Raw genomic sequence first — 11236 nt, forward strand, 5'->3', positions numbered from 1 at the left:
GGAGCAAGTGGGGCTCACATTGAGCTCATTGTCATTTCCTTGTGCAGGTGAGTGGCATGGGGTGGGCTCATGCAGCATGGCTAGAGATGCACTTGCCAGTGCATTTCCTCCTGGGAGGAGCTCTCTGGCTTCCTGACACCTCAACTTCTTTCCTCCAAATTTTTACTATCAGTCCTGTTCCTTGTGGCTACTTGTCAATGTGAAGAAATGTCTTCTTGTCAGCACTAGTGGTACACCTGCTGTCTTTTGTCTCTCAGAAACATTTGTTATATAGGAAAACTCTGGGTGGGTATCAGCCTCACCTAGGAAGAGATTAAACCCCACCCCCTTACCCAACCACTGCAGTGTGTGGGACAAGAACCAATTCAGGAAAATATCTCTGTAGCAAAAAGAACGTTCTAATAAGCTTATTTTCTAATGAGGCTTGTTTCAGTTCTACTATATAAATGTTTTCATTGTCTGTAAATTTCATTTAATGGCAATAGCACATTTTATGGCCACACTGGTCAGCTCAGACTTCATTTGCTTGCGATTAGTTTCTATCCTCCTGACCAAAGCCAGCAGGAAGGACTGACTGAGAACAGGCAATCTGGGATGATGTTGGGGTTGCTGGGGTGGGGGCAGGCTCGATGCTGATAGAAAAAGAAAGAGTAAAAAAGAGGGGTGTATTATCTGGGAAAAAGAACACTCATCTTTTAATGAAATATATCAGAGGACAAATCCTATGGAAAAACTCTGAAATATGGGTTTAAAATTATCTGCTGGGAAAGCCATGAGCTTATGAGGAGCCAGGAAGATAAAAGGTAGAGAGATGATTTGTTTCTAAAGCCTTCCTATGGATCATGTGCATACTTTGATGTGGGTAGGACTGAAGTGAAATAGTGGTGATAAACCTTATATGAGTTCACCATTGCCAGGAAAAAGATTATGTTCCAAGGATGAGAAGCTGCACTATGAACAGCAGGTCAGAAGATGAAAAGGGGCACCGGGGAGGCCCAGGGAGAGCAAAAACTGCAAGTTCAGCATCCAAGTGTGAAATAAGGAACAGGAAACAGATGCTAGCCCAAAGCTCTGATGTTTTGCTTTATTTTTATTTTGCATATCATTCTTCTACAAAATATCAATGCAATTCATTTTCATGTTGATGTAAACATTTTTAAAGCAAAATAATTTATTTGGAATAGACACCCATGTAGAAATACTAACCAATAAGGACAATTAAGGTGAAATATAGCCATTCCCAACTCTATGATGATGTCCATCATGACCAAGTTTTACTACAACTTATCAGATACCTTGCTATACGTTACGCACTTGCACTTGCAGAAGATGAAAGCAAATTACTAGCGAACAGCTTTTATTTTGTATACCATAAGTATTCCACATTACATTCATGCTGTACAGTGGTTTCATGTTATCTGAGTAGAAAAATATTTACAAGAAAGTTTTTTTTTGTATGTAATCAAAACTAACTCAAACCCAAATGCCCTGGATCAAATTGTGGACCCACCACTCCTCTCAGATTTGTGAGGTCTCAGGCACTCCTGTGGATGCTATAATATGGCACCAATCTCATTGGAATTGTATAATATTGAGGAAAAGATAAGAGCTGAACAACTCTTTCATGTAAGTTCTGGCACTGCACCAGTTCACTGGGGCTGTTATAAAAAAAGTACCACAGACTGGGGACCTAATGGAGATTCACCTTCTGCAGTTCAGGAGGATGCAAGTCCAGGATCAAGGTGTGGGCTGCCATAGTTTCTCCTAAGTCCTCTCCCTTGGCTTATAAAGAGCTGTCTTCTTTGTGTCCTCATCTGGACTTTTCTTTGTGTACATCCTTGGTCTTTCCTCCTCTTCTTATAAAGATGTTGTTCAGATTCTATGAGGGCCCACACTTAGGACCTCACTTAACCTTAATTACACCTTACCTGGAGGTGTTTTATGTAAGGCTGAGGAGCTCCCAATCTATTCCTCCTTGACTGAGGTTGTTTTGTTTTTAAATCACGAAAGAGTGTGGTATTTCTGCATAGAATTTCTGTTCTTCCCTCCGCTGCTGATGTGCTGGAATACATGGCTCACAGTTGGCTGTTGAACCAGACTTGCATACCCAATATGAATCTTACTTGCTCATTTGAAGTAATGGTGACTGAGAATCTCCCAAAATTAATGACAAATGCTAAACCACATGTCTTAGCAGTGCTGACTTCAGTGGGTGGGCAGCCTTTCCTGGGCTTCTGTCTACACTAAGGATTGATTCCTACAGATCACCCTTCTCCTCACTTTCTGAGGTTGATTTTCAGATTATTAAAATTTTGTTGTTGTTGTTGTTCTGAGGATGATTGTAATGACTTCCAGGTTCTTCATATGTCAAACCATAAACCACGTGATTTTATGTTTCTAAAGAAAAATGGAAATATTTTTTAGGAGTCAAACATGTATCACATATAAAGTGAAGTATCATCATTTTTACCTATTTGCTTTTTCTGTTAAAATCATCTGCAATCAAACCCTACAAGCAAGATTTTTTCAGAATTTGGTTAAGTCAGAATTTGGTTAAGTCAGACTATACCATTATGTGTGAAAAGACCAAAATAAAATAAATGGCTTATTAAGTATATTCTTTAACTTTAGATTTTTTGAAAAGCTTTCCTAGAAGTAATGTCTTTATTTTGAAGTTTTTGAGCAGTTGCTGAGCAAAGAACTATAAGAAAATGATGCTTTTTACTTTACCTTTTATATTTCACAGATTTCATAAACTTGAGAAGAGCTTTAGCTTATGAATAATGAAAATACAGCTGAATTCTTTATTATGACATCAATTGTCACCTCCTCAACTTCTATGCATCATAGATCAATAGTATGCCAAGAGCTTATTCCTTGATCCATACAATTATAAATTTTGAATTATAACTGTATAGAAATTCTTTTACACTAAATTCTCAGTTATTGGCTATATTTTTTTCTTTTCTTCGGGGTATTTTTTCCTATGATTAGGAAAAAATAGTTCCTTTTACTTAATTCTTGAAAAAAATATGTAAATCACATCATTTGATCTAGATACTTTTGCAATTAAACTCATTTTATTTTTCTGGGAAAAGAGTGGCATTCATACTTGTAGTGGGCAGTCAGATTGTTTGTTTGTAACTGATGTTGTAGTTTGTGAGAACTTAGAAAATTTGCATATTAATTGTTCAAAGATTTAACAACTTAGATATTCCAAATGACAAACTATGCCTATACATGCAGCTTTACCCATGTTGACAATGAAATAAGGTCAGCTACCATTTAGTAACCCTCTACCACATATGAGGACTGTGCATACCCAATGATATTCTTGCAGCAAGAGTTTATTCTTGCAACTTGTTGAGTAAATAAGAAAAAGTATTCAGAGCGAAGTAAGTAAGTTATTAAGTAAACAAAATTAAATTAAACCTGGCCTATATTATTTTTTTAATTTTTTTTAAATTTGAGGTGAGATTCACATATCATAAAATTAAGCATTTCAAAGTATACTAGTGATTGTATTTAGTCAATCCACAGTGTATCACATTCTATCAACTTCTAAAACATTTGCATAAATTAAGCAGTCATTTCCTGTTTCCCTTTCCCATCAGTCCCTGGTAACTACCAACCTGCTTTTCATCTATGTGGATTTATCTGTTCTAGTATTTGATATAATGGAATCATACATATGACCTTCATGAATGACCCTTTTCTGGTTAATCTCAGATTCCATGCTATTTCTTCAACAACAAATTTCCCAGGACATTTCCTTGCTCACAAATCTTTTAGAAAAAAATATTGTTTTTTAATGTAATGGGTAACTTCCAAGATATATATGTTGAGAAGTAATAAGAGTGGTACAAGAAATACCTAAGTACTTTAATCTAAGAACATTCCTGCATACTTGCACATGTACACATACATTACTGTTGGCAAATCTGCAAACCTCTCCTCTAACCTGCCCTGCCTCAGTGCAGTCATTGCATGCAAATCACAATTCCCTTGATTTTATCCAAATTTGAACACATATTTTTAGTATATTATTTAGTTCTGAATATTTTGAAATTTTAGAAAATAGAATTCTCAGTGAGAGTCCTCCTTATTATTGTATGTCTTTTCACTTTACTTCTTTGGACTGCTGACCAATACCCTATTAAAGATAGTGCTAAAATATCTGTGGTGATGGGTATGTGGGTTATCTCCACCTCTATTGTTATTATGAATGTTGCTTATGGATATGCATATGTCTAAACATATATTTCCTGACCAATGAGGTAAAAAGTTAGATCTGTTAGATCACAGAAAATGCACAATTTTATTATTGCTAAATAGTACTGATTCTTGAAAATTTACATTTTTACTGGTTTCAGAAAAATGTTTCAATTACTACGTATCTTCACCAGTACTACATATATTCAATTTTTTTTATGTTGATAAATCCATTGGGTTAGAACTTGAATCTCAATTCTATTTTAATTTTCCTTTCTCTAGTTGCTACTGATGGTAAGAATTTTTTCATAAATTATTTGGTGATTTGCATTTCCTCTTCTATGAAATTCCTCTTTATTGCTTTTGACCAATATTTTACTGGATTACTTGAATTTCTCTTGCTCACTTGTAGGTACTCCAGGGGTAACACAGATGATATTTTGTGAATTGAAAATAACCATCTCTTTCTTTGTACTTATAGTTCCAATGTCTTTATGACATCTTAATCAACCTTGTTTTAAAATGTATTGTGACCTAAATTATTTTAGCATAATGGATTTTAGTTTCATTTGTCCTCTTTCTGATTCATGATTTTTATGTGCTATTAAAGAAATCCTTTCCTATTCTGAAAGCATAAAGCTATTTGTATATTATTTTATAAAAATTTTAAATTCATCTTTAATATTTGTCTTTGGGAGTATGATATAGTATTCTAATTTCAGTTACTGAAAACCTAGTCCTTTTTTTATCAACCTACAAAACAAGCTCTATTGTAATTTCATATTTTCCTCATATTTCATATTTTCCTCATATTTCATATTTTCCTCAGTTCTCCACTTACATATTTATATTTATATATAAGTGCAATTATTTCTCAGCTCTCTACTTTTCCTCAGTTATTAATTTATCTCTCTATATCTTTTAACATCTTTCTTTATTCATTTTTTCTTTCTTTTATCTTTTCTCTTCATTGCTTCCATTTTTTAAAACTTCTCCTTTGATTTTTTTCTTTTTCTTCTGGAGAAGATATTCTAATGTATTTAATGCACGCAATGTTGCTAGTATTTGCTTTCACGTAATATATATCTTTATGCAAATGCATTTTTTATTTAAGTGAATGGTATTATATATTATACCTCTGTTCTGTTTTTTATTATTTTTCTTCACTAGGTACTATGTTTTTTAAGACTTGTCTATACAGTTCTGTGTACAGATGATCTTTTGGTTTTGGTTGGAATAATACTCTACAAGGTGTTGCCCCTCATCTCACCTACCTACTCTCTTAGAAATGGGTGAGCACCTTCAACTCCTTACATATAGATTATGTTGCAAATGACATTCATGTATATGTTTTCCTTATGGACTCTGGTCCAGTACCCTATAGGATAAATATTCAGGAGGGGAACTGCACATACTTAGGCAGAGTTGGCACATACTTAGGGTGACCTGAGAGTGCCAGCTGGTTATCTGATCTAACTGCCACCATTTACAATGCCATCAATAGTGAATGGGACTTCCACCTCCCCCACATCCCTGACGTGTGACATTGCTCAGGTCTTTAAGTTTAGCCAGTCTGTTGGAAGAATAGACATCATATTATTTTAATTAGCATAGCCCTGTACACTGAAGCTGTGAATATCTCTTCCTTTTCTATCAGTTTTCATTTCCAGAAAGAGCCTCTTTACACCTTTTACTCATTTGTTTATTTATAAAATTAGGTATAATCTTCCTATCTTGCTATTTTGTGTGTGTGTGTGTGTTCATTTAAAGAAATACCTTTCAAGCATTAGACTCTTTATATTAATTGGTTTGGTCAATAGAAATATATTCTTTTCTTGGTGCCCACTAAGTTTCTTCACAGTGCTCTTCACTTTGAGGAACAAATATATTAACATTTTGCCTTTTCAAGTGATTTTGTTTGATACTGTTTTGTTTTGAAAGCAATCTTTTCTCGAATGTAAGGTACATGATGTTCTCCTATGTTTCTCTATTTTTATGACATTGTGGGTAATTTCTTCTGATCCATCTTCTAGTTTACTAGTCTCTCCTCAATTCAGTTCAAATATGATGATAAACCTCTTCGTTGCATTTTTAATTTCAATTAGCATTGGTTTATATCTAGAAGTTCAATTTAGGCTTTAAAAAATCGGCTTGGCTATTTTTAAGACCTTATGTGTCTCTATTAATTAAACATAGTAAATATGCCTATTTTCATTCTGTACCTATTTGCATATCAAAAAAATCTTTGCTGATCAGTTTCTGTGGTTTCTTGTTTTTTTTCCTTGCCTGCACCTGTTTGTATTTCTAGAGCTTATTTCCTTGTATGATTAAGAGACCTTTCTAACTTTACATATAGGCATCCCTTGAGTGCCTGGAGAAGTGACATTTCTGCCAAGTGCCTGAGTTCTCTCCTAGCCCAGCACAGCTTCTACCAAATGACCAACCTTGTGCTTTCTGGAGCTACCAAGAAGCACACTCAGTCAGTCTGCAGGTCCTAAAGAGGAACATTCTGTAGCTTGAAGTTCTCAGGAAACATATTTTTTTTTCCTGGCTCAGAACCAAAGTCCCTTAGACACCTTTGGTTTTGGGGGAACAAAATCCACAGTTGGTCTTTATTCTGAGAGTTCTGATTTCAGTGTGAAGCTTGTCTTAACAGGCTCTTCTTCTTGGGGTGGGGAAATGAGTATTGTTGCTAGTCTAGTGGAGGCCTGAGGTCAGGATCACAGTGTTCAAGTGTCTCAGGGTGGTGTCCTAATGTGCTTGCCTCTCCATTTTAGGTCTTGCTCACACTCACTGTTTGACTTCAAGTGTGTCTTTCTAACTTATAATTTATGAATTTTAGAAGATATCTCATACATATTATTGAAATATCTATTCTAATCTGTCTTCATTTATATAATCTACTAACCTATGAAAAAGGTAAAAGAAAGCTTTGCTTTTTAATCTGAACTCTGAGTTTCAGTGGCATGGCAGTACCTAACTGCTCTCAATTTGAATTCTTGTGAGTATTCCACACCCACCATGATGTGGAGCCACTTGACCTCACCTTTGTCTCTTCCTTCCTCTCTAGGTCTCCCTCTTCCCATGTTGCTTGCTTCCTCGTATTGTCATTCTGATTGTGATTTCACTCAGTTGATCAAATATGGATGTATGTCGGGAAGCTGACCTCCTTTTCTTTGTGTGCTTCCTTTTCTTGACTCCCTGGGTGCCAAATCAAGCCATCCTTATTATCCCACAACGCCTTCCCTGAATACTGTGAGTCTCAGTGGACCCAGGCTCTAACATCCACGTGTCTGGATGGAGTTGATGATATCGGATTCATGTAATTAAATTACTTCTCCAGTTTTCTCACTAGACTGCAACCTGTCTGAGGGCATAGATAATAATCTGTTTAGTGTGTCAACTCTCTGCAGCTTCCTGTATTCTGTTGATTCAATAAGTAACTGGTGTATTCTACATTGTTTGACTGAACACGTACCTAAATGTTAAATGATCTTGTCTTTGACATGAGTTATCATCTTTTTATTTTTATTTTTTTTTCATTTTACTTCATGACAAGATCACATATTTCCTTAAGGGTTCCAAGTGGAGGATATCTCATTCATCTTTGATTATACCTCCCTTTCAGAAATTTCCACCCGTTTCCTTGGCTTATGGATTCATTCAGTGAGTAGAAAAGATTAAGTCTCTTAACTCTCAGGAGGGTTCACTAGGAAATTAACCCACAACTTGAAGTTTCATTATATCCACAAAGCCAATGTACCCTCCAAATTAGGCACTTTAGTCAGCTAAAGCTAGCCTTCAATTTAATGATTTTATTAACATTCTAAAATTTTGCAAGAAAGAGTGTGTTAATAATTAGAAAATTGAGTATTACATTTTATTTTTTCCCCAAAAAAGTCCCCTTCATACTATTAAGTCTATTTCACTTCAGTTTAGCAAAAGTGTGTGTGCAAACTGAAAATACTTCATTTAGTTGTGGTCTAACCTGTGAATTTTCAAAAACAAATCCACACTGACATCATTGTTTTATTATTCAACTTCAAAATAATACTAGAGTGACAGAAAACTGAAGCATTTTCTGTAAGAGCCACCAATCCCCAACTTTTCTTTCAGCCAATATAAAACAGATAAAGTCACCAAAATTGAAGAAAAGCAATTGCAGGTACAGGGACAATGTCTTTCCACTGAGAGTTCCTCTGCCCACTGTCTATGTCCTATAAATGTTTCTATGTTGCCTTTTTCTACCTTTCCCTATTTTTCCCCACCTTACCAGCCCCAGCAGCTGAGTAGCCATTTTTTTTTTCTGAGTTGGTTCATAGATAGATTTTATGGTAGGAGCTCCATCTTCCCTCCAGAGACCTTGACCATAGCATGACTCCTTCCTCATGGTGTTTTCAGAATTTATTTGCTGATTTTCTTTGCTTGAATAAGCAATGAGGAGGAGGTCATCTAAATGCTGAAATATCTTGAAGGTTGGATTCAGTGTGCAATTCCTTAGTGGATTTGATCTTACCCAGTTTATGTGGTCAATATGAGTCAACACTTCAGTTGAAGGGAACCTGAACTCTAGGTTAAGTTGTATATTGCCTATGCATTATCATGTAGGACTTTTTCATAAGGTGACTCACCCAGAGAGGCAGGGTAAGCAAAGAACAAGGAACAAGTCCCAAGGTCAGTTTAAATGTCAACAAACAGGACCCATGAGTAGAATGGAAATAGAGCTGTTGTCAGATGGTATCAGGAATCCTGTGTCTATGATTGAATCCGTCACTCTGCAGGAAAGAGGTAAAACTAGCGTCTGAGAGGACACAGGAGTAAAGAAAAAGCAGGGTACTGAGTGGATAATGTAAAGAAAGTTGTGAGGATTCTCCTGCTGAGTGAGCAAGTGGAAGTTCTCTGCTGTCACTGCTAAGCACTCTGCTGCAAAAGCACTTCCCTCCTGAATTCTAAAACCATTTCCATGGAAGTGTCTATATTTGGGATCCTGAAAAGCCAGAATCCAAGTTGAATTTTTGTATGTTTTATTGGAAATATGGCAATATTACATTCACACTTAATTAGCCCATTTGGAAAATATTGATCAGAACAGCCCATTTTCTAAAGAGTACTTTTCAATTACTTAGTCCTCCAATCACTGTATTATTAGCATCATCTCCATAAAATTAGTCAGTCCCCTTTAGGCTTTACATTATGAGAGATGTCAGTTTGATTACTTAAAAAAAAACAATTAAAATGAGTTGCAATTTTATATCAGACTCGAAGCCATATATGGATTGATGAATGTTCTCAAGTCATCATACTTTAAAATGCAAACAAACAGGTAATTATCATATACCATCAAATATAATTATACATGCTAATCTCCATAAAAATCCTACAAGTTAATACCATATATTAGCAGTTAATCATATAGTTTAAATGGGTCTGTGATGCATTTTTATGAACTCGCTAATCTGCATCAGTCCAGGATATGTAGAGCTTGGGGAGGGAGGGATGGAAATGAGAGCTCACGTGCAGGAGATGTATTTAAAACATTTACCACGCCTAAAAGGAAGACTGGATTCAGAGTCTAGCCTTTTTCTTTCTCTCTTATTATTATTCTTGGGAGGTTTCCAAGTAGCCAAGCCAAGAAACTATCTTACCTGCAAGTTCTTATCCTCCTCCACTTCCTCCCCACCAAGGAACAACACAATTAACATTAAATACACTTGAAAGATTTATTGAGTTAGTTTCCTTCGTCTTGACCCTGCCGATGCACTAATACAAGCTACACAACAATTTAGAAATCACTTCATCTGCAAATTCTCTGTAAAAATCTTTACTTACCTACTGTAGCAGTGATTGTTGTGTGTCACCTCTGTGGAACTGTGACAGCTTTTGAAGTGAATACAGTTCTCTACCTATTCTTAAATTCAGCGTGGAGGCGACTACGGCTTTAAAGTTTTTAATTGTTCAAAAGAAGCGTTGCTACTTGAAAACAAGAAAAAAGGTAGGGTAAGTTTTGACAGATACGGAACGGAGGCTGAAGCTCTACGTTACAAATGATGCAGCTTCTATTCTCAAAATAGGAGGAAGGTCAGAGCTAGTAGTAAAAACAGCTGTTCCTTGAAGGAAATTAAAAAAAAAAGAAAGAAATGCCTGTACTCACTGTACGACAACAGCCAGGAGGGTGGGGAGGCATCTGCAGCAGAGCAGAGAGCAGCCGGGGGCCCTCCTCTGTTTCTGTTTACGTGATGGGAAACATACCGCAAATTACTGGGAGACAGTAGCATGTGGAGCTTGGGTCTAACTGTGGAATAAGCAGCTTATGAAAGCACATTTGCAGAAGAAGCAGACCAGGATGTCTACTGAGTTTTCCAGGAATCAGAATCAAAAGGCTTCAAGGTCATCTCCTGCAAGGTCATCTGCACAGCTGCAGGTGGCTGAAGAGCAATGAATCCTGGAGAAGGACGTCACCCAAGTTCAGCTTTGGGTGTGGGACAGCTTCCCATTCCATGGGTTTCTGTTCCAGAAGAATTGGAAATCTGGTACAAGGACAGTTGGGGTCTAGCTAGAAAATGACTGTGTTGGTATTGCCAGCAAAGGCTTTTTTGGGGGTGTGGGGTGGTATCTCTTTGGGTGAAATATCCAATTCTGGTATCTATTAAAATTAGTTGTGCTTACCCATGGTTATTATATAATCACATTTTTAAAATAAAGGACTTCATTTGCTTTTCCTTCTTGGAGTTGCAGATCTTGCTTAGTTCTCCAAATGACAAATGGTGGTTGCTATGCTGTTTCTAATAGTCAGCCTGCCATCTAGAAGCAACTCAAAGAAGCCTGTGCAGCTCAAATGACTATATTGTTAGCTTTACAATAATGATTAACAAATGGAAATTACAGAAGAGAGGGAACAGGGAAGGAGGGGAAGAAGCCAGGCAGCTTGCAAGTGATCTAACACCTAGGAAACTCCCAGCATATCCAGAAAGAATGCTGAGGATTTACCCAAATGATGCTTCACTGGATTTTCACCAGGAAGGAG

General features: G+C 36.4%; 1 long non-coding RNA gene across 2 annotated transcripts; it reads right to left on the minus strand.

The window, feature by feature from the left end:
- Window positions 1–1070: 1070 nt before the first annotated feature.
- LOC124091415 (uncharacterized) lies at window positions 1071–10700 on the minus strand. Of its 2 annotated transcripts, XR_009226636.1 has the most exons (3): window positions 10364–10700; window positions 10042–10182; window positions 1071–2397 (listed from the first exon to the last, which is right to left on the minus strand). It is a non-coding gene; the product is annotated as an uncharacterized LOC124091415 (long non-coding RNA). The 2 variants fall into 2 exon arrangements; XR_006851357.2 differs by lacking the exon at window positions 10364–10700 and having other exon boundaries at window positions 10042–10357.
- Between the last annotated feature and the right edge of the window lie 536 nt (window positions 10701–11236).

The sequence above is a fragment of the Marmota monax genome, unplaced genomic scaffold (assembly GCF_021218885.2).
Source record: "Marmota monax isolate L192 unplaced genomic scaffold, Marmota_monax_Labrador192_F-V1.1 WCK01_AAM20220418_F8-fsc00273, whole genome shotgun sequence".
NCBI lineage: Eukaryota > Metazoa > Chordata > Mammalia > Rodentia > Sciuridae > Marmota > Marmota monax.